Raw genomic sequence first — 25,765 nt, 5'->3', positions numbered from 1 at the left:
CATGAAAGCACAGGTCCAGAGGTTCCTCTGAGAGTGTAATTTCTTTCATTGCTGTTGCTGATTGAAAGAGCCACTCAAGTGCGAACTGCTCCAAAACATGATTCAGGACCTCTGGTGCCAATTCTCGTACGTTGAATAACGACAGACAGCTTCCAAACGAGGCCTTTCAGAGACGCCTTTGGGGTACATTTAACAGACAGACAAGTTCAGGAATCCGTGGTGCACTGTGACACCAGCGCATCAGCTTCTTCCCTGTCTTTGAACCGAGCCGCCTGCGCAAGGAATGCAAATGCGGTACTGCTTTTCGTAGAAGAATCAGAAGGGGGTAACTACACTCTCAAACAGAATTGCATATGATCAGAAACAGTTTGGATAAAAACTTTACAATTCTTTGCACATTCATTCAATGGAAATGCATTACATTTCACTACGCGAGCAGATTTGTTCAAGCAACATCGGAGGCAGGTTTGCAGATGGGCAAGCAAGCAAGAAAGCACCGTTCTTGTCCATGTAAAAGGCTGCCGATGAAGAACAAAGCAGTTTCTGCCCAGTTTCGAACTGGGGACTTTACGCGTGTGAGGCGAACGTGATGACCACTACACTACAGAAACAAGCCGCAGCCGCCCGTCCGGCAGCTCAGGGGCATCCAGCACTGAAAGTTGAAACCATTCTTCGTTTCACCTTTCTGTTTCCAATAGCTCGTTGTTGTCCAGAGTAATTGACATCTTCAAAACATAAAAAAAAGACACGTGAAATTGATGATAAAATATAGACAAGGATGTGGTCAATGTTTGGACCGTAGGGCGAGGTCGACTAGGCTGGGACGACTTTCCCTGCAGCGTAACGGCTGCGACATGATCTAATGGAAGGGTTGGAAACTGAGTATTTACGTGTTTTACCCAAGTTGGGGTGAGTTGAAAACTCGAGAGCATAGGTTTAAGCTGAGTGGGCTGAAATTGACAAAGGACCTGAGGCACATTTCCCACACAGAAGGTTGTGCGTGTATGGAATGAGCTACCAGAGGAAGCGGAGGAGGCTCAGAAAATTGCATGAGTTTCTGGATAGGATGGGTTGGAGGGTTTGGGGCCAAATACTGGGGAACCGGACTTGTTTATATTTGGCTATGTGCTGAGCATGGACGAGATACACCGAAGTATCTGTTTCCACGCGGTGTCCCCAAATAACGTTGTGTTGCTTACACCTGCTTTAAAGGATTACTTTTTAGCGGAGCTTGCCGTCGCAGTCTGTGGCACAATCCTTTAGTGTGTTCGATGCTCACGGGAAAGGTAGTATTGCGAAACACTGCAGAAAGGAACGACTTCCTTACTTTTGTTCCGACTGACCATACTCTGCGAAATTTTCCCAGATCCTCAGTTAAGGAATTTTGCAGCTGGAAGTTTCCTCAGAAACGCTGTTCACTCGTAAAGTATTGAGCGAATCGCAAAACAGAAAGCATTTAACACGGAACACAAACAAAGCTGGCATTCCTAATGCATTTTCAGACACAGAGATGCATGAATGCTAAATGTGAGACAGTCCGAGGGCATGATTTATCAAGTAATCTCACAACTAACAACAGGACAATTCCAAACTACTCTTTCACACATACTGCAGCCTTAGGGAACCACCACTTCCCAGACAATACTGAAAAGAAAGAAAGAAAGAACCTAATAAGAATGGGCCATAAAAAGTGAATTTCACCAATCACAGTCTCGATTAGATTACCTTTCCCTTCCGATCTCTCCAGGACGGAAACGAAGGAAATGGGAGAAATTCAACAACATATCACATCGAAATTCGTTGGAACGATTTTCCCATTGGCCGAAAAACCAAATAACGACGAGTCGAGTCACCCCAGGACTTTGTTTCACAACAGCGATGAAATACCGGTCTCCATTCGGTTCCAGTACAAGCTCAACTTGCCTGGAACAGCACAGCTGCTTGCGATTTTCTGCGCGGGAGGCGAACACGATCATGACAGACAGAGACACTTTGAAATATTCGGCACTATCCCACACCACAGTTAATTCCCCGGGAAGCAAAGCCATTTTACTTTTGTTTTCAACATCAATACAGTGGGGACAGAAACAGCATTTTAACAAAAAAGCTGCAGCGTTGGAGTTGATCTGCAGAAATGGCAGTGGTGGGATTCGAACCCACGCCCCTTTCGAGACTGGAATCTGGATCCAGCGCCTTAGACCGCTCGGCCACACTACCAGCCGGCCGCGCGCACCATTTTCTTGCGTTTCCAACTGTGCTCTCCTGCATAACAACAGATGCCAAGTCACATGAAAATGGTTCCATGATCCCTCTCCGACTCGCACAGCTGCTGGGATGTGCCCGTCTACAATATCAATTTCGCAGCAGATAATGAGAGCCCATCAATCCAGACAAAAATCAATGGTAAGCTGAGTCTATCTTCTCAGACTCCTTTCAGCTCCAAATGTATCTTTGAGAATATATGTTCGGTTATGATTTGGTCAAATAACCACGAGCTGCTTGACATTACTGCAATTTCGATTCTTGCTTTGCTAAATGATTTCACCCATTGCTTGAAACAGGGCAAGTATCACGTTTACGCGGAACATGAAGCACACCGGACTACAGGGAAAATGCACAAAGCCGTGTTCCACATCATACCGTGCAGCGTAATTTCAGTCACTGTGTCTGTTTTGCAGAAAAAGAGTCCCAAACAATGTACTCCACCCTAAAACCGGAGGTCGCATTCCTATTCGAGAACGACAGATCACATTGTGAGCACGCTCTGACCTCGGAGCCAGTTCGAGATGCCACTTTCCTTGCCTTTTACCCTAACCGTGCAATTTGCTGCAGAGATGTTCACTCCTGGACATCAGCCACATGGATAGCAACTGAGTTGGAAACCTGTGTGGGAATCGACGAGAAGCGACTCAATAAATTTTGCTCAATTCCATGGTGCTTATTAGAAATGCAGTTTCTGTTCACCTCAATCTAAAAGGCAGTTTCTCAACATAGTAACAAAGTCAAAAGGTAATTACCTCACCCCACCCCCACTCCGGAAGAGGTGCTAACTGCCCTTGATTGCTTTTTGTTCTCGATGTGAAGAGCTCTCACGCCTCTGAGTCACCTTCACGTGTCTGGTTGCTGAGTGAGTCACAAAGAAGGAGTTTCTCCAGAGCTGCAACTGCCTGACTTCCCCACTCGACTTCGCCGTTTACATTTTCCTGCTCCTCAGTGATTTCAAGAAAACCAAATGGATGCGATGTCATTCTGTAACCTCTCTGTCGATTCCTCCGTTTCAGTTCCAACGTGGCTTAGGTCTCGGGGCGCACCTTAATACTAGCGACACCATGAAAGCACAGGTCCAGAGGTTCCTCTGAGAGTGCAATTTCTTCCATTGCTGTTGCTGATTGAAAGAGCCACTCAAGTGCGAACTGCTCCAAAACATGATTCAGGATCTCTGGTGCCAATTCTCGTACGTGGAATAACGACAGACAGCTTCCAAACGAGGCCTTTCAGAGACGCCTTTGGGGTACATTTAACAGACAGACAAGTTCAGGAATCCGTGGTGCACTGTGACACCAGCGCATCAGCTTCTTCCCTGTCTTTGAACCGAGCCGCCTGCGCAAGGAATGCAAATGCGGTACTGCTTTTCGTAGAAGAATCAGAAGGGGTTAACTACAATCTCAAACAGAATTGCATATGATCAGAACCAGTTTGGATAAAAACTTTACAATTCTTGCACAGTCATTCAATGGAATTGCATTACATTTCACTACGCGAGCAGATTTGTTCAAGCAACTTCGGAGGCAGGTTTGCAGATGGGCAAGCAAGCAAGAAAGCACCGTTCTTGTCCATGTAAAAGGCTGCCGATGAAGAACAAAGCAGTTTCTGCCCAGTTTCGAACTGGGGACCTTTCGCGTGTGAGGCGAACGTGATGACCACTACACTACAGAAACCAGCCGCAGCCGCCAGTCCGGCAGCTCAGGCGCAACCAGCACTGAAAGTTGAAGCCATTCTTCGTTTCACCTTTCTGTTTCCAATAGCTCGTTGTTGTCCAGCGTAATTGACATCTTCAAAACATAAAAAAAAGACACGTGAAATTGATGATAAAATATAGACAAGGATGTGGTCAATGTTTGGACCGTAGGGCGAGGTCGACTAGGCTGGGACGACTTTCCCTGCAGCGTAACGACTGCGACATGATCTAATGGAAGGGTTGGAAACTGAGTATTTACGTGTTTTACCCAAGTTGGGGTGAGTTGAAAACTCGAGAGCATAGGTTTAAGGTGAGTGGGCTGAAATTGACAAAGGACCTGAGGCACATTTCCCACACAGAAGGTTGTGCGTGTATGGAATGAGCTCCCAGAGGAAGCGGAGGAGGCTCAGAAAATTGCATGAGTTTCTGGATAGGATGGGTTGAGAGGGTTTGGGGCCAAATACTGGGGAACCGGACTTGTTTATATTTGGCTATGTGCTGAGCATGGACGAGATACACCGAAGTATCTGTTTCCACGCGGTGTCCCCAAATAACGTTGTGTTGCTTACACCTGCTTTAAAGGATTACTTTTTAGCGGAGCTTGCCGTCGCAGTCTGTGGCACAATCCTTTACTGTGTTCGATGCTCACGGGAAAGGTAGTATTGCGAAACGCTGGAGAAAGGAACGACTTCCTTACTTTTGCTCCGACTGACCATACTCTGTGAAATTTTCCCAGATCCTCAGTTAAGGACTTTTGCAGCTGGAAGTTTCCTCAGAAACGCTGTTAACTCGTAAAGTATTGAGCGAATCGCAAAACAGAAAGCATTTAACACGGAACACAAACAAAGCTGGCATACCTAATGCATTTTCAGACACAGAGATGCATGAATGCTAAATGTGAGACAGTCCGAGGCATGATTTATAAAGTAATCTCACAACTAACAACAGGACAATTCCAAACTACTCTTTCACACATACTGCAGCCTTAGGGAACCACCACTTCCCAGACAATACTGAAAAGAAAGAAAGAAAGAACCTAATAAGAATGGGCCATAAAAAGTGAATTTCACCAATCACAGTCTCGATTAGATTACCTTTCCCTTCCGATGTCTCCAGGACGGAAACGAAGGAAATGGGAGAAATTCAACAACATATCACATCGAAATTCGTTGGAACGATTTTCCCATTGGCCGAAAAACCAAATAACGACGAGTCGAGTCACCCCAGGACTTTGTTTCACAACAGCGATGAAATACCGGTCTCCATTCGGTTCCAGTACAAGCTCAACTTGCCTGGAACAGCACAGCTGCTTTCGATTTTCTGCGCGGGAGGCGAACACGATCATGACAGACAGAGACACTTTGAAATATTCGGCACTATCCCACACCACAGTTAATTCCCCGGGAAGCAAAGCCATTTTACTTTTGTTTTCAACATCAATACAGTGGGGACAGAAACAGCATTTTAACAAAAAAGCTGCAGCGTTGGAGTTGATCTGCAGAAATGGCAGTGGTGGGATTCGAACCTACGCCCCTTTCGAGACTGGAACCTGGATCCAGCGCCTTAGACCGCTCGGCCACACTACCAGCCGGCCGCGCGCACCATTTTCTTGCGTTTCCAACTGTGCTCTCCTGCATAACAACAGATGCCAAGTCACATGAAAATGGTTCCATGATCCCTCTCCGACTCGCACAGCTGCTGGGATGTGCCCGTCTACAATATCAATTTCGCAGCAGATAATGAGAGCCCATCAATCCAGACAAAAATCAATGGTAAGCTGAGTCTATCTTCTCAGACTCCTTTCAGCTCCAAATGTATCTGTGAGAATATATGTTCGGTTATGATTTGGTCAAATAACCACGAGCTGCTTGACATTACTGCAATTTCGATTCTTGCTTTGCTAAATGATTTCACCCATTGCTTGAAACAGGGCAAGTTTCACGTTTACGCGGAACATGAAGCACACCGGACTACAGGGAAAATGCACAAAGCCGTGTTCCACATCATACCGTGCAGCGTAATTTCAGTCACTGTGTCTGTTTTGCAGAAAAAGAGTCCCAAACAATGTACTCCACCCTAAAACCGGAGGTCGCATTCCTATTCGAGAACGACAGATCACATTGGGAGGATGCTCTGACCTCGGAGCCAGTTCTAGATGACACTTTCCTTGCCTTTTACCCTAACCGTGCAATTTGCTGCAGAGATGTTCACTCCTGGACATCAGCCACATGGATAGCAACTGAGTTGGAAACCTGTGTGGGAATCGACGAGAAGCGACTCAATAAATTTTGCTCAATTCCATGGTGCTTATTAGAAATGCATTTTCTGCTCACCTCAATCTAAAAGGCAGTTTCTCAACATAGTAACAAAGTCAAAAGGTAATTACCTCACCCCACCCCCACTCCGGAAGAGGTGCTAACTGCCCTTGATTGCTTTTTGTTCTCGATGTGAAGAGCTCTCACGCCTCTGAGTCACCTTCACGTGTCTGGTTGCTGAGTGAGTCACAAAGAAGGAGTTTCTCCAGAGCTGCAACTGCCTGACTTCCCCACTCGACTTCGCCGTTTACATTTTCCTGCTCCTCAGTGATTTCAAGAAAACCAAATGGATGCGATGTCATTCTGTAACCTCTCTGTCGATTCCTCCGTTTCAGTTCCAACGTGGCTTAGGTCTCGGGGCGCACCTTAATACTAGCGACACCATGAAAGCACAGGTCCAGAGGTACCTCTGAGAGTGTAATTTCTTTCATTGCTGTTGCTGATTGAATGAGCCACTAACGTGCAAACTGCTCCAAAACATGATTCAGGACCTCTGGTGCCAATTCTCGTACGTTGAATAACGACAGACAGCTTCCAAATGAGGTCTTTCATAGGCGACTTTGGGATACATTTGACAGACAGACTAGTTGAGGAATCCATAGTGCACTGTGACACCAGCGCATCGGCTTCTTCCCTGTCTTTGAACCGAGCCGCCTGCGCAAGGAATGCAAATGCGGTACTGCTTTTCGTGGAAGGATCAGAAGCGGGAAACTACACTCTCAAACAGAATTGCATATGATCAGAACCAGTTTGGATAAAAACTTTACAATTCTTTGCACAGTCATTAAATGGAATTGCATTACATTTCACTACGCGAGCAGATTTGTTCAAGCAACTTCGAAGGCAGGTTTGCAGATGGGAAAGCAAGCCCGAAAGCTCCGTTCTTGTCCATGTAAAAGGCTGCCGATGAAGAACAAAGCAGTTTCTGCCCAGTTTCGAACTGGGGACTTTACGCGTGTGAGGCGAACGTGATGACCACTACACTACAGAAACAAGCCGCAGCCGCCCGTCCGGCAGCTCAGGGGCATCCAGCACTGAAAGTTGAAACCATTCTTCGTTTCACCTTTCTGTTTCCAATAGCTCGTTGTTGTCCAGAGTAATTGACATCTTCAAAACATAAAAAAAAGACACGTGAAATTGATGATAAAATATAGACAAGGATGTGGTCAATGTTTGGACCGTAGGGCGAGGTCGACTAGGCTGGGACGACTTTCCCTGCAGCGTAACGGCTGCGACATGATCTAATGGAAGGGTTGGAAACTGAGTATTTACGTGTTTTACCCAAGTTGGGGTGAGTTGAAAACTCGAGAGCATAGGTTTAAGCTGAGTGGGCTGAAATTGACAAAGGACCTGAGGCACATTTCCCACACAGAAGGTTGTGCGTGTATGGAATGAGCTACCAGAGGAAGCGGAGGAGGCTCAGAAAATTGCATGAGTTTCTGGATAGGATGGGTTGGAGGGTTTGGGGCCAAATACTGGGGAACCGGACTTGTTTATATTTGGCTATGTGCTGAACATGGACGAGATACACCGAAGTATCTGTTTCCACGCGGTGTCCCCAAATAACGTTGTGTTGCTTACACCTGCTTTAAAGGATTACTTTTTAGCGGAGCTTGCCGTCGCAGTCTGTGGCACAATCCTTTAGTGTGTTCGATGCTCACGGGAAAGGTAGTATTGCGAAACACTGCAGAAAGGAACGACTTCCTTACTTTTGTTCCGACTGACCATACTCTGCGAAATTTTCCCAGATCCTCAGTTAAGGAATTTTGCAGCTGGAAGTTTCCTCAGAAACGCTGTTCACTCGTAAAGTATTGAGCGAATCGCAAAACAGAAAGCATTTAACACGGAACACAAACAAAGCTGGCATTCCTAATGCATTTTCAGACACAGAGATGCATGAATGCTAAATGTGAGACAGTCCGAGGGCATGATTGAAAAATAATCTCACAACTAACAACAGGACAATTCCAAACTACTCTTTCACACATACTGCAGCCTTAGGGAACCACCACTTCCCAGACAATACTGAAAAGAAAGAAAGAAAGAACCTAATAAGAATGGGCCATAAAAAGTGAATTTCACCAATCACAGTCTCGATTAGATTACCTTTCCCTTCCGATGTCTCCAGGACGGAAACGAAGGAAATGGGAGAAATTCAACAACATATCACATCGAAATTCGTTGGAACGATTTTCCCATTGGCCGAAAAACCAAATAACGACGAGTCGAGTCACCCCAGGACTTTGTTTCACAACAGCGATGAAATACCGGTCTCCATTCGGTTCCAGTACAAGCTCAACTTGCCTGGAACAGCACAGCTGCTTGCGATTTTCTGCGCGGGAGGCGAACACGATCATGACAGACTGAGACACTTTGAAATATTCGGCACTATCCCACACCACAGTTAATTCCCCGGGAAGCAAAGCCATTTTACTTTTGTTTTCAACATCAATACAGTGGGGACAGAAACAGCATTTTAACAAAAAAGCTGCAGCGTTGGAGTTGATCTGCAGAAATGGCAGTGGTGGGATTCGAACCCACGCCACTTTCGAGACTGGAACCTGGATCCAGCGCCTTAGACCGCTCGGCCACACTACCAGCCGGCCACGCGCACCATTTTCTTGCATTTCCAACTGTGCTCTCCTGCATAACAACAGATGCCAAGTCACATGAAAATGGTTCCATGATCCCTCTCCGACTCGCACAGCTGCTGGGATGTGCCCGTCTACAATATCAATTTCGCAGCAGATAATGAGAGCCCATCAATCCAGACAAAAATCAATGGTAAGCTGAGTCTATCTTCTCAGACTCCTTTCAGCTCCAAATGTATCTGTGAGAATATATGTTCGGTTATGATTTGGTCAAATAACCACGAGCTGCTTGACATTACTGCAATTTCGATTCTTGCTTTGCTAAATGATTTCACCCATTGCTTGAAACAGGGCAAGTATCACGTTTACGCGGAACATGAAGCACACCGGACTACAGGGAAAATGCACAAAGCCGTGTTCCACATCATACCGTGCAGCGTAATATCAGTCACTGTGTCTGTTTTGCAGAAAAAGAGTCCCAAACAATGTACTCCACCCTAAAACCGGAGGTCGCATTCCTATTCGAGAACGACAGATCACATTGAGAGGATGCTCTGACCTCGGAGCCAGTTCTAGATGCCACTTTCCTTGCCTTTTACCCTAACCGTGCAATTTGCTGCAGAGATGTTCACTCCTGGACATCAGCCACATGGATAGCAACTGAGTTGGAAACCTGTGTGGGAATCGACGAGAAGCGACTCAATAAATTTTGCTCAATTCCATGGTGCTTATTAGAAATGCATTTTCTGTTCACCTCAATCTAAAAGGCAGTTTCTCAACATAGTAACAAAGTCAAAAGATAATTACCTCACCCCACCCCCACTCCGGAAGAGGTGCTAACTGCCCTTGATTGCTTTTTGTTCTCGATGTGAAGAGCTCTCACGCCTCTGAGTCACCTTCACGTGTCTGGTTGCTGAGTGAGTCACAAAGAAGGAGTTTCTCCAGAGCTGCAACTGCCTGACTTCCCCACTCGACTTCGCCGTTTACATTTTCCTGCTCCTCAGTGATTTCAAGAAAACCAAATGGATGCGATGTCATTCTGTAACCTCTCTGTCGATTCCTCCGTTTCAGTTCCAACGTGGCTTAGGTCTCGGGGCGCACCTTAATACTAGCGACACCATGAAAGCACAGGTCCAGAGGTTCCTCTGAGAGTGTAATTTCTTTCATTGCTGTTGCTGATTGAAAGAGCCACTCAAGTGCGAACTGCTCCAAAACATGATTCAGGACCTCTGGTGCCAATTCTCGTACGTTGAATAACGACAGACAGCTTCCAAACGAGGCCTTTCAGAGACGCCTTTGGGGTACATTTAACAGACAGACAAGTTCAGGAATCCGTGGTGCACTGTGACACCAGCGCATCAGCTTCTTCCCTGTCTTTGAACCGGGCCGCCTGCGCAAGGAATGCAAATGCGGTACTGCTTTTCGTAGAAGAATCAGAAGGGGGTAACTACACTCTCAAACAGAATTGCATATGATCAGAACCAGTTTGGATAAAAACTTTACAATTCTTTGCACATTCATTCAATGGAAATGCATTACATTTCACTACGCGAGCAGATTTGTTCAAGCAACATCGGAGGCAGGTTTGCAGATGGGCAAGCAAGCAAGAAAGCACCGTTCTTGTCCATGTAAAAGGCTGCCGATGAAGAACAAAGCAGTTTCTGCCCAGTTTCGAACTGGGGACCTTTCGCGTGTGAGGCGAACGTGATGACCACTACACTACAGAAACCAGCCGCAGCCGCCAGTCCGGCAGCTCAGGCGCAACCAGCACTGAAAGTTGAAGCCATTCTTCGTTTCACCTTTCTGTTTCCAATAGCTCGTTGTTGTCCAGCGTAATTGACATCTTCAAAACATAAAAAAAAGACACGTGAAATTGATGATAAAATATAGACAAGGATGTGGTCAATGTTTGGACCGTAGGGCGAGGTCGACTAGGCTGGGACGACTTTCCCTGCAGCGTAACGACTGCGACATGATCTAATGGAAGGGTTGGAAACTGAGTATTTACGTGTTTTACCCAAGTTGGGGTGAGTTGAAAACTCGAGAGCATAGGTTTAAGGTGAGTGGGCTGAAATTGACAAAGGACCTGAGGCACATTTCCCACACAGAAGGTTGTGCGTGTATGGAATGAGCTCCCAGAGGAAGCGGAGGAGGCTCAGAAAATTGCATGAGTTTCTGGATAGGATGGGTTGAGAGGGTTTGGGGCCAAATACTGGGGAACCGGACTTGTTTATATTTGGCTATGTGCTGAGCATGGACGAGATACACCGAAGTATCTGTTTCCACGCGGTGTCCCCAAATAACGTTGTGTTGCTTACACCTGCTTTAAAGGATTACTTTTTAGCGGAGCTTGCCGTCGCAGTCTGTGGCACAATCCTTTACTGTGTTCGATGCTCACGGGAAAGGTAGTATTGCGAAACGCTGGAGAAAGGAACGACTTCCTTACTTTTGCTCCGACTGACCATACTCTGTGAAATTTTCCCAGATCCTCAGTTAAGGACTTTTGCAGCTGGAAGTTTCCTCAGAAACGCTGTTAACTCGTAAAGTATTGAGCGAATCGCAAAACAGAAAGCATTTAACACGGAACACAAACAAAGCTGGCATACCTAATGCATTTTCAGACACAGAGATGCATGAATGCTAAATGTGAGACAGTCCGAGGCATGATTTATAAAGTAATCTCACAACTAACAACAGGACAATTCCAAACTACTCTTTCACACATACTGCAGCCTTAGGGAACCACCACTTCCCAGACAATACTGAAAAGAAAGAAAGAAAGAACCTAATAAGAATGGGCCATAAAAAGTGAATTTCACCAATCACAGTCTCGATTAGATTACCTTTCCCTTCCGATGTCTCCAGGACGGAAACGAAGGAAATGGGAGAAATTCAACAACATATCACATCGAAATTCGTTGGAACGATTTTCCCATTGGCCGAAAAACCAAATAACGACGAGTCGAGTCACCCCAGGACTTTGTTTCACAACAGCGATGAAATACCGGTCTCCATTCGGTTCCAGTACAAGCTCAACTTGCCTGGAACAGCACAGCTGCTTTCGATTTTCTGCGCGGGAGGCGAACACGATCATGACAGACAGAGACACTTTGAAATATTCGGCACTATCCCACACCACAGTTAATTCCCCGGGAAGCAAAGCCATTTTACTTTTGTTTTCAACATCAATACAGTGGGGACAGAAACAGCATTTTAACAAAAAAGCTGCAGCGTTGGAGTTGATCTGCAGAAATGGCAGTGGTGGGATTCGAACCTACGCCCCTTTCGAGACTGGAACCTGGATCCAGCGCCTTAGACCGCTCGGCCACACTACCAGCCGGCCGCGCGCACCATTTTCTTGCGTTTCCAACTGTGCTCTCCTGCATAACAACAGATGCCAAGTCACATGAAAATGGTTCCATGATCCCTCTCCGACTCGCACAGCTGCTGGGATGTGCCCGTCTACAATATCAATTTCGCAGCAGATAATGAGAGCCCATCAATCCAGACAAAAATCAATGGTAAGCTGAGTCTATCTTCTCAGACTCCTTTCAGCTCCAAATGTATCTGTGAGAATATATGTTCGGTTATGATTTGGTCAAATAACCACGAGCTGCTTGACATTACTGCAATTTCGATTCTTGCTTTGCTAAATGATTTCACCCATTGCTTGAAACAGGGCAAGTTTCACGTTTACGCGGAACATGAAGCACACCGGACTACAGGGAAAATGCACAAAGCCGTGTTCCACATCATACCGTGCAGCGTAATTTCAGTCACTGTGTCTGTTTTGCAGAAAAAGAGTCCCAAACAATGTACTCCACCCTAAAACCGGAGGTCGCATTCCTATTCGAGAACGACAGATCGCATTGAGAGGATGCTCTGCCCTCGGAGCCAGTTCTAGATGCCACTTTCCTTGCCTTTTACCCTAACCGTGCAATTTGCTGCAGAGATGTTCACTCCTGGACATCAGCCACATGGATAGCAACTGAGTTGGAAACCTGTGTGGGAATCGACGAGAAGCGACTCAATAAATTTTGCTCAATTCCATGGTGCTTATTAGAAATGCATTTTCTGCTCACCTCAATCTAAAAGGCAGTATCTCAACATAGTAACAAAGTCAAAAGGTAATTACCTCACCCCACCCCCACTCCGGAAGAGGTGCTAACTGCCCTTGATTGCTTTTTGTTCTCGATGTGAAGAGCTCTCACGCCTCTGAGTCACCTTCACGTGTCTGGTTGCTGAGTGAGTCACAAAGAAGGAGTTTCTCCAGAGCTGCAACTGCCTGACTTCCCCACTCGACTTCGCCGTTTACATTTTCCTGCTCCTCAGTGATTTCAAGAAAACCAAATGGATGCGATGTCATTCTGTAACCTCTCTGTCGATTCCTCCGTTTCAGTTCCAACGTGGCTTAGGTCTCGGGGCGCACCTTAATACTAGCGACACCATGAAAGCACAGGTCCAGAGGTACCTCTGAGAGTGTAATTTCTTTCATTGCTGTTGCTGATTGAATGAGCCACTAACGTGCAAACTGCTCCAAAACATGATTCAGGACCTCTGGTGCCAATTCTCGTACGTTGAATAACGACAGACAGCTTCCAAATGAGGTCTTTCATAGGCGACTTTGGGATACATTTGACAGACAGACTAGTTGAGGAATCCATAGTGCACTGTGACACCAGCGCATCGGCTTCTTCCCTGTCTTTGAACCGAGCCGCCTGCGCAAGGAATGCAAATGCGGTACTGCTTTTCGTGGAAGGATCAGAAGCGGGAAACTACACTCTCAAACAGAATTGCATATGATCAGAACCAGTTTGGATAAAAACTTTACAATTCTTTGCACAGTCATTAAATGGAATTGCATTACATTTCACTACGCGAGCAGATTTGTTCAAGCAACTTCGAAGGCAGGTTTGCAGATGGGAAAGCAAGCCCGAAAGCTCCGTTCTTGTCCATGTAAAAGGCTGCCGATGAAGAACAAAGCAGTTTCTGCCCAGTTTCGAACTGGGGACTTTACGCGTGTGAGGCGAACGTGATGACCACTACACTACAGAAACAAGCCGCAGCCGCCCGTCCGGCAGCTCAGGGGCATCCAGCACTGAAAGTTGAAACCATTCTTCGTTTCACCTTTCTGTTTCCAATAGCTCGTTGTTGTCCAGAGTAATTGACATCTTCAAAACATAAAAAAAAGACACGTGAAATTGATGATAAAATATAGATAAGGATGTGGTCAATGTTTGGACCGTAGGGCGAGGTCGACTAGGCTGGGACGACTTTCCCTGCAGCGTAACGGCTGCGACATGATCTAATGGAAGGGTTGGAAACTGAGTATTTACGTGTTTTACCCAAGTTGGGGTGAGTTGAAAACTCGAGAGCATAGGTTTAAGCTGAGTGGGCTGAAATTGACAAAGGACCTGAGGCACATTTCCCACACAGAAGGTTGTGCGTGTATGGAATGAGCTACCAGAGGAAGCGGAGGAGGCTCAGAAAATTGCATGAGTTTCTGGATAGGATGGGTTGGAGGGTTTGGGGCCAAATACTGGGGAACCGGACTTGTTTATATTTGGCTATGTGCTGAGCATGGACGAGATACACCGAAGTATCTGTTTCCACGCGGTGTCCCCAAATAACGTTGTGTTGCTTACACCTGCTTTAAAGGATTACTTTTTAGCGGAGCTTGCCGTCGCAGTCTGTGGCACAATCCTTTAGTGTGTTCGATGCTCACGGGAAAGGTAGTATTGCGAAACACTGCAGAAAGGAACGACTTCCTTACTTTTGTTCCGACTGACCATACTCTGCGAAATTTTCCCAGATCCTCAGTTAAGGAATTTTGCAGCTGGAAGTTTCCTCAGAAACGCTGTTCACTCGTAAAGTATTGAGCGAATCGCAAAACAGAAAGCATTTAACACGGAACACAAACAAAGCTGGCATTCCTAATGCATTTTCAGACACAGAGATGCATGAATGCTAAATGTGAGACAGTCCGAGGGCATGATTTATAAAGTAATCTCACAACTAACAACAGGACAATTCCAAACTACTCTTTCACACATACTGCAGCCTTAGGGAACCACCACTTCCCAGACAATACTGAAAAGAAAGAAAGAAAGAACCTAATAAGAATGGGCCATAAAAAGTGAATTTCACCAATCACAGTCTCGATTAGATTACCTTTCCCTTCCGATGTCTCCAGGACGGAAACGAAGGAAATGGGAGAAATTCAACAACATATCACATCGAAATTCGTTGGAACGATTTTCCCATTGGCCGAAAAACCAAATAACGACGAGTCGAGTCACCCCAGGACTTTGTTTCACAACAGCGATGAAATACCGGTCTCCATTCGGTTCCAGTACAAGCTCAACTTGCCTGGAACAGCACAGCTGCTTGCGATTTTCTGCGCGGGAGGCGAACACGATCATGACAGACAGAGACACTTTGAAATATTCGGCACTATCCCACACCACAGTTAATTCCCCGGGAAGCAAAGCCATTTTACTTTTGTTTTCAACATCAATACAGTGGGGACAGAAACAGCATTTTAACAAAAAAGCTGCAGCGTTGGAGTTGATCTGCAGAAATGGCAGTGGTGGGATTCGAACCCACGCCCCTTTCGAGACTGGAATCTGGATCCAGCGCCTTAGACCGCTCGGCCACACTACCAGCCGGCCGCGCGCACCATTTTCTTGCGTTTCCAACTGTGCTCTCCTGCATAACAACAGATGCCAAGTCACATGAAAATGGTTCCATGATCCCTCTCCGACTCGCACAGCTGCTGGGATGTGCCCGTCTACAATATCAATTTCGCAGCAGATAATGAGAGCCCATCAATCCAGACAAAAATCAATGGTAAGCTGAGTCTATCTTCTCAGACTCCTTTCAGCTCCAAATGTATCTGTGAGAATATATGTTCGGTTATGATTTGGTCAAATAACCACGAGCTGCTTGACATTACTGCAATTTCGATTCTTGCTTTGCTAAATGATTTCACCCATTGCTTGAAACAGGGCAAGTTTCACGTTTACACGGAACATGAAGCACACCGGACTACAGGGAAAATGCACAAAGCCGTGTTCCACATCATACCGTGCAGCGTAATATCAGTCACTGTGTCTGTTTTGCAGAAAAAGAGTCCCAAACAATGTACTCCACCCTAAAACCGGAGGTCGCATTCCTATTCGAGAACGACAGATCGCATTGAGAGGATGCTCTGACCTCGGAGCCAGTTCGAGATGCCACTTTCCTTGCCTTTTACCCTAACCGTGCAATTTGCTGCAGAGATGTTCACTCCTGGACATCAGCCACATGGATAGCAACTGAGTTGGAAACCTGTGTGGGAATCGACGAGAAGCGACTCAATAAATTTTGCTCAATTCCATGGTGCTTATTAGAAATGCAGTTTCTGTTCACCTCAATCTAAAAGGCAGTTTCTCAACATAGTAACAAAGTCAAAAGGTAATTACCTCACCCCACCCCCACTCCGGAAGAGGTGCTAACTGCCCTTGATTGCTTTTTGTTCTCGATGTGAAGAGCTCTCACGCCTCTGAGTCACCTTCACGTGTCTGGTTGCTGAGTGAGTCACAAAGAAGGAGTTTCTCCAGAGCTGCAACTGCCTGACTTCCCCACTCGACTTCGCCGTTTACATTTTCCTGCTCCTCAGTGATTTCAAGAAAACCAAATGGATGCGATGTCATTCTGTAACCTCTCTGTCGATTCCTCCGTTTCAGTTCCAACGTGGCTTAGGTCTCGGGGCGCACCTTAATACTAGCGACACCATGAAAGCACAGGTCCAGAGGTTCCTCTGAGAGTGCAATTTCTTTCATTGCTGTTGCTGATTGAAAGAGCCACTCAAGTGCGAACTGCTCCAAAACATGATTCAGGACCTCTGGTGCCAATTCTCGTACGTGGAATAACGACAGACAGCTTCCAAACGAGGCCTTTCAGAGACGCCTTTGGGGTACATTTAACAGACAGACAAGTTCAGGAATCCGTGGTGCACTGTGACACCAGCGCATCAGCTTCTTCCCTGTCTTTGAACCGAGCCGCCTGCGCAAGGAATGCAAATGCGGTACTGCTTTTCGTAGAAGAATCAGAAGGGGTTAACTACAATCTCAAACAGAATTGCATATGATCAGAACCAGTTTGGATAAAAACTTTACAATTCTTTGCACAGTCATTCAATGGAATTGCATTACATTTCACTACGCGAGCAGATTTGTTCAAGCAACTTCGGAGGCAGGTTTGCAGATGGGCAAGCAAGCAAGAAAGCACCGTTCTTGTCCATGTAAAAGGCTGCCGATGAAGAACAAAGCAGTTTCTGCCCAGTTTCGAACTGGGGACCTTTCGCGTGTGAGGCGAACGTGATGACCACTACACTACAGAAACAAGCCGCAGCCGCCAGTCCGGCAGCTCAGGCGCAACCAGCACTGAACGTTGAAGCCATTCTTCGTTTCACCTTTCTGTTTCCAATAGCTCGTTGTTGTCCAGCGTAATTGACATCTTCAAAACATAAAAAAAAGACACGTGAAATTGATGATAAAATATAGACAAGGATGTGGTCAATGTTTGGACCGTAGGGCGAGGTCGACTAGGCTGGGACGACTTTCCCTGCAGCGTAACGACTGCGACATGATCTAATGGAAGGGTTGGAAACTGAGTATTTACGTGTTTTACCCAAGTTGGGGTGAGTTGAAAACTCGAGAGCATAGGTTTAAGGTGAGTGGGCTGAAATTGACAAAGGACCTGAGGCACATTTCCCACACAGAAGGTTGTGCGTGTATGGAATGAGCTCCCAGAGGAAGCGGAGGAGGCTCAGAAAATTGCATGAGTTTCTGGATAGGATGGGTTGAGAGGGTTTGGGGCCAAATACTGGGGAACCGGACTTGTTTATATTTGGCTATGTGCTGAGCATGGACGAGATACACCGAAGTATCTGTTTCCACGCGGTGTCCCCCAGAAACGTTGTGTTGCTTACACCTGCTTTAAAGGATTACTTTTTAGCGGAGCTTGCCGTCGCAGTCTGTGGCACAATCCTTTACTGTGTTCGATGCTCACGGGAAAGGTAGTATTGCGAAACGCTGCAGAAAGGAACGACTTCCTTACTTTTGCTCCGACTGACCATACTCTGTGAAATTTTCCCAGATCCTCAGTTAAGGACTTTTGCAGCTGGAAGTTTCCTCAGAAACGCTGTTAACTCGTAAAGTATTGAGCGAATCGCAAAACAGAAAGCATTTAACACGGAACACAAACAAAGCTGGCATACCTAATGCATTTTCAGACACAGAGATGCATGAATGCTAAATGTGAGACAGTCCGAGGCATGATTTATAAAGTAATCTCACAACTAACAACAGGACAATTCCAAACTACTCTTTCACACATACTGCAGCCTTAGGGAACCACCACTTCCCAGACAATACTGAAAAGAAAGAAAGAAAGAACCTAATAAGAATGGGCCATAAAAAGTGAATTTCACCAATCACAGTCTCGATTAGATTACCTTTCCCTTCCGATGTCTCCAGGACGGAAACGAAGGAAATGGGAGAAATTCAACAACATATCACATCGAAATTCGTTGGAACGATTTTCCCATTGGCCGAAAAACCAAATAACGACGAGTCGAGTCACCCCAGGACTTTGTTTCACAACAGCGATGAAATACCGGTCTCCATTCGGTTCCAGTACAAGCTCAACTTGCCTGGAACAGCACAGCTGCTTGCGATTTTCTGCGCGGGAGGCGAACACGATCATGACAGACAGAGACACTTTGAAATATTCGGCACTATCCCACACCACAGTTAATTCCCCGGGAAGCAAAGCCATTTTACTTTTGTTTTCAACATCAATACAGTGGGGACAGAAACAGCATTTTAACAAAAAAGCTGCAGCGTTGGAGTTGATCTGCAGAAATGGCAGTGGTGGGATTCGAACCCACGCCCCTTTCGAGACTGGAACCTGGATCCAGCGCCTTAGACCGCTCGGCCACACTACCAGCCGGCCGCGCGCACCATTTTCTTGCGTTTCCAACTGTGCTCTCCTGCATAACAACAGATGCCAAGTCACATGAAAATGGTTCCATGATCCCTCTCCGACTCGCACAGCTGCTGGGATGTGCCCGTCTACAATATCAATTTCGCAGCAGATAATGAGAGCCCATCAATCCAGACAAAAATCAATGGTAAGCTGAGTCTATCTTCTCAGACTCCTTTCAGCTCCAAATGTATCTGTGAGAATATATGTTCGGTTATGATTTGGTCAAATAACCACGAGCTGCTTGACATTACTGCAATTTCGATTCTTGCTTTGCTAAATGATTTCACCCATTGCTTGAAACAGGGCAAGTTTCACGTTTACACGGAACATGAAGCACACCGGACTACAGGGAAAATGCACAAAGCCGTGTTCCACATCATACCGTGCAGCGTAATTTCAGTCACTGTGCCTGTTTTGCAGAAAAAGAGTCCCAAACAATGTTCTCCACCCTAAAACCGGAGGTCGCATTCCTATTCGAGAACGACAGATCACATTGAGAGGATGCTCTGACCTCGGAGCCAGTTCGAGATGCCACTTTCCTTGCCTTTTACCCTAACCGTGCAATTTGCTGCAGAGATGTTCACTCCTGGACATCAGCCACATGGATTGCAACTGAGTTGGAAACCTGTGTGGGAATCGACGAGAAGCGACTCAATAAATTTTGCTCAATTCCATGGTGCTTATTAGAAATGCAGTTTCTGTTCACTTCAATCTAAAAGGCAGTTTCTCAACATAGTAACAAAGTCAAAAGGTAATTACCTCACCCCACCCCCACTCCGGAAGAGGTGCTAACTGCCCTTGATTGCTTTTTGTTCTCGATGTGAAGAGCTCTCACGCCTCTGAGTCACCTTCACGTGTCTGGTTGCTGAGTGAGTCACAAAGAAGGAGTTTCTCCAGAGCTGCAACTGCCTGACTTCCCCACTCGACTTCCCCGTTTACATTTTCCTGCTCCTCAGTGATTTCAAGAATACCAAATGGATGCGATGTCATTCTGTAACCTCTCTGTCGATTCCTCCGTTTCAGTTCCAACGTGGCTTAGGTCTCTGGCGCACCTTAATACTAGCGACACCATGAAAGCACAGGTCCAGAGTTTCCTCTGAGAGTGTAATGTCTTTCATTGCTGTTGCTGATTGAAACAGCCACTCAAGTGCGAACTGCTCCAAAACATGATTCAGGACCTCTGGTGCCAATTCTCGTACGTTGAATAACGACAGACAGCTTCCAAACGAGGCCTTTCAGAGACGCCTTTGGGGGACATTTAACAGACAGACAAGTTCAGGAATCCGTGGTGCACTGTGACACCAGCGCATCAGCTTCTTCCCTGTCTTTGAACCGAGCCGCCTGCGCAAGGAATGCAAATGCGGTACTGCTTTTCGTAGAAGAATCAGAAGGGGGTAACTACACTCTCAAACAGAATTGCATATGATCAGAACCAGTTTGGATAAAAACTTTACAATTCTTTGCACAGTCATTAAATGGAATTGCATTACATTTCACTACGCGAGCAGATTTGTTCAAGCAACTTCGGAGGCAGGTTTGCAGATGGGCAAGCAAGCAAGAAAGCACCGTTCTTGTCCATGTAAAAGGCTGCCGATGAAGAACAAAGCAGTTTCTGCCCAGTTTCGAACTGGGGACCTTTCGCGTGTGAGGCGAACGTGATGACCACTACACTACAGAAACAAGCCGCAGCCGCCCGTCCCGCAGCTCAGGCGCCACCAGCACTGAAAGTTGAAGCCATTCTTCGTTTCACCTTTCTGTTTCCAATAGCTCGTTGTTGTCCAGCGTAATTGACATCTTCAAAACATAAAAAAAAGACACGTGAAATTGATGATAAAATATAGACAAGGATGTGGTCAATGTTTGGACCGTAGGGCGAGGTCGACTAGGCTGGGACGACTTTCCCTGCAGCGTAACGACTGCGACATGATCTAATGGAAGGGTTGGAAACTGAGTATTTACGTGTTTTACCCAAGTTGGGGTGAGTTGAAAACTCGAGAGCATAGGTTTAAGGTGAGTGGGCGTAAATTGACAAAGGACCTGAGGCACATTTCCCACACAGAAGGTTGTGCGTGTATGGAATGAGCTCCCAGAGGAAGCGGAGGAGGCTCAGAAAATTGCATGAGTTTCTGGATAGGATGGGTTGAGAGGGTTTGGGGCCAAATACTGGGGAACCGGACTTGTTTATATTTGGCTATGTGCTGAGCATGGACGAGATACACCGAAGTATCTGTTTCCACGCGGTGTCCCCCAAAAACGTTGTGTTGCTTACACCTGCTTTAAAGGATTACTTTTTAGCGGAGCTTGCCGTCGCAGTCTGTGGCACAATCCTTTACTGTGTTCGATGCTCACGGGAAAGGTAGTATTGCGAAACACTGCAGAAAGGAACGACTTCCTTACTTTTGCTCCGACTGACCATACTCTGTGAAATTTTCCCAGATCCTCAGTTAAGGACTTTTGCAGCTGGAAGTTTCCTCAGAAACGCTGCTAACTCGTAAAGTATTGAGCGAATCGCAAAACAGAAAGCATTTAACACGGAACACAAACAAAGCTGGCATACCTAATGTTTTTTCAGACACAGAGATGCATGAATGCTAAATGTGAGACAGTCCGAGGGCATGATTTATAAAGTAATCTCACAACTAACAACAGGACAATTCCAAACTACTCTTTCACACATGCTGCAGCCTTAGGGATCCACCACTTCCCAGACAATACTGAAAAGAGAGAAAGAAAGAACCTAATAAGAATGGGCCATAAAAAGTGAATTTCACCAATCACAGTCTCGATTAGATTACCTTTCCCTTCCGATGTCTCCAGGACGGAAACGAAGGAAATGGGAGAAATTCAACAACATATCACATCGAAATTCGTTGGAACGATTTTCCCATTGGCCGACAAACCAAATAACGACGAGTCGAGTCACCCCAGGACTTTGTTTCACAACAGCGATGAAATACCGGTCTCCATTCGGTTCCAGTACAAGCTCAACTTGCCTGGAACAGCACAGCTGCTTGCGATTTTCTGCGCGGGAGGCGAACACGATCATGACAGACAGAGACACTTTGAAATATTCGGCACTATCCCACACCACAGTTAATTCCCCGGGAAGCAAAGCCATTTTACTTTTGTTTTCAACATCAATACAGTGGGGACAGAAACAGCATTTTAACAAAAAAGCTGCAGCGTTGGAGTTGATCTGCAGAAATGGCAGTGGTGGGATTCGAACCCACGCCCCTTTCGAGACTGGAACCTGGATCCAGCGCCTTAGACCGCTCGGCCACACTACCAGCCGGCCGCGCGCACCATTTTCTTACGTTTCCAACTGTGCTCTCCTGCATAACAACAGATGCCAAGTCACATGAAAATGGTTCCATGATCCCTCTCCGATTCGCACAGCTGCTGGGATGTGCCCGTCTACAATATCAATTTCGCAGCAGATAATGAGAGCCCATCAATCCAGACAAAAATCAATGGTAAGCTGAGTCTATCTTCTCAGACTCCTTTCAGCTCCAAATGTATCTGTGAGAATATATGTTCGGTTATGATTTGGTCAAATAACCACGAGCTGCTTGACATTACTGCAATTTCGATTCTTGCTTTGCTAAATGATTTCACCCATTGCTTGAAACAGGGCAAGTTTCACGTTTACGCGGAACCTGAAGCACACCGGACTACAGGGAAAATGCACAAAGCCGTGTTCCACATCATACCGTGCAGCGTAATTTCAGTCACTGTGCCTGTTTTGCAGAAAAAGAGTCCCAAACAATGTACTCCACCCTAAAACCGGAGGTCGCATTCCTATTCGAGAACGACAGATCACATTGAGAGGATGCTCTGACCTCGGAGCCAGTTCTAGATGCCACTTTCCTTGCCTTTTACCCTAACCGTGCAATTTGCTGCAGAGATGTTCACTCCTGGACATCAGCCACATGGATAGCAACTGAGTTGGAAACCTGTGTGGGAATCGACGAGAAGCGACTCAATAAATTTTGCTCAATTCCATGGTGCTTATTAGAAATGCATTTTCTGTTCACCTCAATCTAAAAGGCAGTTTCTCAACATAGTAACAAAGTCAAAAGGTAATTACCTCACCCCACCCCCACTCCGGAAGAGGTGCTAACTGCCCTTGATTGCTTTTTGTTCTCGATGTGAAGAGCTCTCACGCCTCTGAGTCACCTTCACGTGTCTGGTTGCTGAGTGAGTCACAAAGAAGGAGTTTCTCCAGAGCTGCAACTGCCTGACTTCCCCACTCGACTTCGCCGTTTACATTTTCCTGCTCCTCAGTGATTTCAAGAAAACCAAATGGATGCGATGTCATTCTGTAACCTCTCTGTCGATTCCTCCGTTTCAGTTCCAACGTGGCTTAGGTCTCGGGGCGCACCTTAATACTAGCGACACCATGAAAGCACAGGTCCAGAGGTTCCTCTGAGAGTGTAATTTCTTTCATTGCTGTTGCTGATTGAAAGAGCCACTCAAGTGCGAACTGCTCCAAAACATGATTCAGGACCTCTGGTGCCAATTCTCGTACGTTGAATATCGACAGACAGCTTCCAAACGAGGCCTTTCAGAGACGCCTTTGGGGTACATTTAACAGACAGACAAGTTCAGGAATCCGTGGTGCTCTGTGACACCAGCGCATCAGCTTCTTCCCTGTCTTTGAACCGAGCCGCCTGCGCAAGGAATGCAAATGCGGTACTGCTTTTCGTAGAAGAATCAGAAGGGGGTAACTACACTCTCAAACAGAATTGCATATGATCAGAACCAGTTTGGATAAAAACTTTACAATTCTTTGCACAGTCATTCAATGGAATTGCATTACATTTCACTACGCGAGCAGATTTGTTCAAGTAACATCGGAGGCAGGTTTGCAGATGGGCAAGCAAGCAAGAAAGCACCGTTCTTGTCCATGGAAAAGGCTGCCGATGAAGAACAAAGCAGTTTCTGCCCAGTTTCGAACTGGGGACCTTTCGCGTGTGAGGCGAACGTGATGACCACTACACTACAGAAACAAGCCGCAGCCGCCCGTCCCGCAGCTCAGGCGCAACCAGCACTGAAGGTTGAAGCCATTCTTCGTTTCACCTTTCTGTTTCCAATAGCTCGTTGTTGTCCAGCGTAATTGACATCTTCAAAACATAAAAAAAAGACACGTGAAATTGATGATAAAATATAGACAAGGATGTGGTCAATGTTTGGACCGTAGGGCGAGGTCGACTAGGCTGGGACGACTTTCCCTGCAGCGTAACGACTGCGACATGATCTAATGGAAGGGTTGGAAACTGAGTATTTACGTGTTTTACCCAAGTTGGGGTGAGTTGAAAACTCGAGAGCATAGGTTTAAGGTGAGTGGGCGTAAATTGACAAAGGACCTGAGGCACATTTCCCACACAGAAGGTTGTGCGTGTATGGAATGAGCTCCCAGAGGAAGCGGAGGAGGCTCAGAAAATTGCATGAGTTTCTGGATAGGATGGGTTGAGAGGGTTTGGGGCCAAATACTGGGGAACCGGACTTGTTTATATTTGGCTATGTGCTGAGCATGGACGAGATACACCGAAGTATCTGTTTCCACGCGCTGTCCCCCAAAAACGTTGTGTTGCTTACACCTGCTTTAAAGGATTACTTTTTAGCGGAGCTTGCCGTCGCAGTCTGTGGCACAATCCTTTACTGTGTTCGATGCTCACGGGAAAGGTAGTATTGCGAAACACTGCAGAAAGGAACGACTTCCTTACTTTTGCCCCGACTGACCATACTCTGTGAAATTTTCCCAGATCCTCAGTTAAGGACTTTTGCAGCTGGAAGTTTCCTCAGAAACGCTGTTAACTCGTAAAGTATTGAGCGAATCGCAAAACAGAAAGCATTTAACACGGAACACAAACAAAGCTGGCATACCTAATGCATTTTCAGACACAGAGATGCATGAATGCTAAATGTGAGACAGTCCGAGGGCATGATTTATAAAGTAATCTCACAACTAACAACAGGACAATTCCAAACTACTCTTTCACACATGCTGCAGCCTTAGGGATCCACCACTTCCCAGACAATACTGAAAAGAGAGAAAGAAAGAACCTAATAAGAATGGGCCATAAAAAGTGAATTTCACCAATCACAGTCTCGATTAGATTACCTTTCCCTTCCGATGTCTCCAGGACGGAAACGAAGGAAATGGGAGAAATTCAACAACATATCACATCGAAATTCGTTGGAACGATTTTCCCATTGGCCGACAAACCAAATAACGACGAGTCGAGTCACCCCAGGACTTTGTTTCACAACAGCGATGAAATACCGGTCTCCATTCGGTTCCAGTACAAGCTCAACTTGCCTGGAACAGCACAGCTGCTTGCGATTTTCTGCGCGGGAGGCGAACACGATCATGACAGACAGAGACACTTTGAAATATTCGGCACTATCCCACACCACAGTTAATTCCCCGGGAAGCAAAGCCATTTTACTTTTGTTTTCAACATCAATACAGTGGGGACAGAAACAGCATTTTAACAAAAAAGCTGCAGCGTTGGAGTTGATCTGCAGAAATGGCAGTGGTGGGATTCGAACCCACGCCCCTTTCGAGACTGGAACCTGGATCCAGCGCCTTAGACCGCTCGGCCACACTACCAGCCGGCCGCGCGCACCATTTTCTTACGTTTCCAACTGTGCTCTCCTGCATAACAACAGATGCCAAGTCACATGAAAATGGTTCCATGATCCCTCTCCGACTCGCACAGCTGCTGGGATGTGCCCGTCTACAATATCAATTTCGCAGCAGATAATGAGAGCCCATCAATCCAGACAAAAATCAATGGTAAGCTGAGTCTATCTTCTCAGACTCCTTTCAGCTCCAAATGTATCTGTGAGAATATATGTTCGGT

General features: G+C 46.2%; 11 non-coding genes across 11 annotated transcripts; all 11 read right to left on the bottom strand.

The window, feature by feature from the left end:
• Nucleotides 1-2,135: 2,135 nt before the first annotated feature.
• Nucleotides 2,136-2,217, bottom strand: trnal-cag (transfer RNA leucine (anticodon CAG)). Its single transcript has one exon. It is a non-coding gene; the product is annotated as a tRNA-Leu (tRNA).
• A 1,648-nt stretch (nt 2,218-3,865) lies between these two features.
• trnav-cac (transfer RNA valine (anticodon CAC)) lies at nt 3,866-3,938 on the bottom strand. Its single transcript has one exon. It is a non-coding gene; the product is annotated as a tRNA-Val (tRNA).
• A 4,851-nt stretch (nt 3,939-8,789) lies between these two features.
• trnal-cag (transfer RNA leucine (anticodon CAG)) lies at nt 8,790-8,871 on the bottom strand. Its single transcript has one exon. It is a non-coding gene; the product is annotated as a tRNA-Leu (tRNA).
• A 1,649-nt stretch (nt 8,872-10,520) lies between these two features.
• trnav-cac (transfer RNA valine (anticodon CAC)) lies at nt 10,521-10,593 on the bottom strand. The gene has a single exon. It is a non-coding gene; the product is annotated as a tRNA-Val (tRNA).
• Nucleotides 10,594-15,445: 4,852 nt separating this feature from the next.
• On the bottom strand, nt 15,446-15,527 carry trnal-cag (transfer RNA leucine (anticodon CAG)). Its single transcript has one exon. It is a non-coding gene; the product is annotated as a tRNA-Leu (tRNA).
• A 1,649-nt stretch (nt 15,528-17,176) lies between these two features.
• On the bottom strand, nt 17,177-17,249 carry trnav-cac (transfer RNA valine (anticodon CAC)). The gene has a single exon. It is a non-coding gene; the product is annotated as a tRNA-Val (tRNA).
• Nucleotides 17,250-18,773: 1,524 nt separating this feature from the next.
• On the bottom strand, nt 18,774-18,855 carry trnal-cag (transfer RNA leucine (anticodon CAG)). The gene has a single exon. It is a non-coding gene; the product is annotated as a tRNA-Leu (tRNA).
• A 1,648-nt stretch (nt 18,856-20,503) lies between these two features.
• Nucleotides 20,504-20,576, bottom strand: trnav-cac (transfer RNA valine (anticodon CAC)). Its single transcript has one exon. It is a non-coding gene; the product is annotated as a tRNA-Val (tRNA).
• A 1,525-nt stretch (nt 20,577-22,101) lies between these two features.
• On the bottom strand, nt 22,102-22,183 carry trnal-cag (transfer RNA leucine (anticodon CAG)). The gene has a single exon. It is a non-coding gene; the product is annotated as a tRNA-Leu (tRNA).
• A 1,649-nt stretch (nt 22,184-23,832) lies between these two features.
• trnav-cac (transfer RNA valine (anticodon CAC)) lies at nt 23,833-23,905 on the bottom strand. Its single transcript has one exon. It is a non-coding gene; the product is annotated as a tRNA-Val (tRNA).
• A 1,525-nt stretch (nt 23,906-25,430) lies between these two features.
• trnal-cag (transfer RNA leucine (anticodon CAG)) lies at nt 25,431-25,512 on the bottom strand. The gene has a single exon. It is a non-coding gene; the product is annotated as a tRNA-Leu (tRNA).
• Between the last annotated feature and the right edge of the window lie 253 nt (nt 25,513-25,765).

The sequence above is a fragment of the Chiloscyllium punctatum genome, chromosome 41 (assembly GCF_047496795.1).
Source record: "Chiloscyllium punctatum isolate Juve2018m chromosome 41, sChiPun1.3, whole genome shotgun sequence".
Classification (NCBI taxonomy): domain Eukaryota; kingdom Metazoa; phylum Chordata; class Chondrichthyes; order Orectolobiformes; family Hemiscylliidae; genus Chiloscyllium; species Chiloscyllium punctatum.
This window is presented reverse-complemented; position numbering and strand designations above follow the sequence as displayed.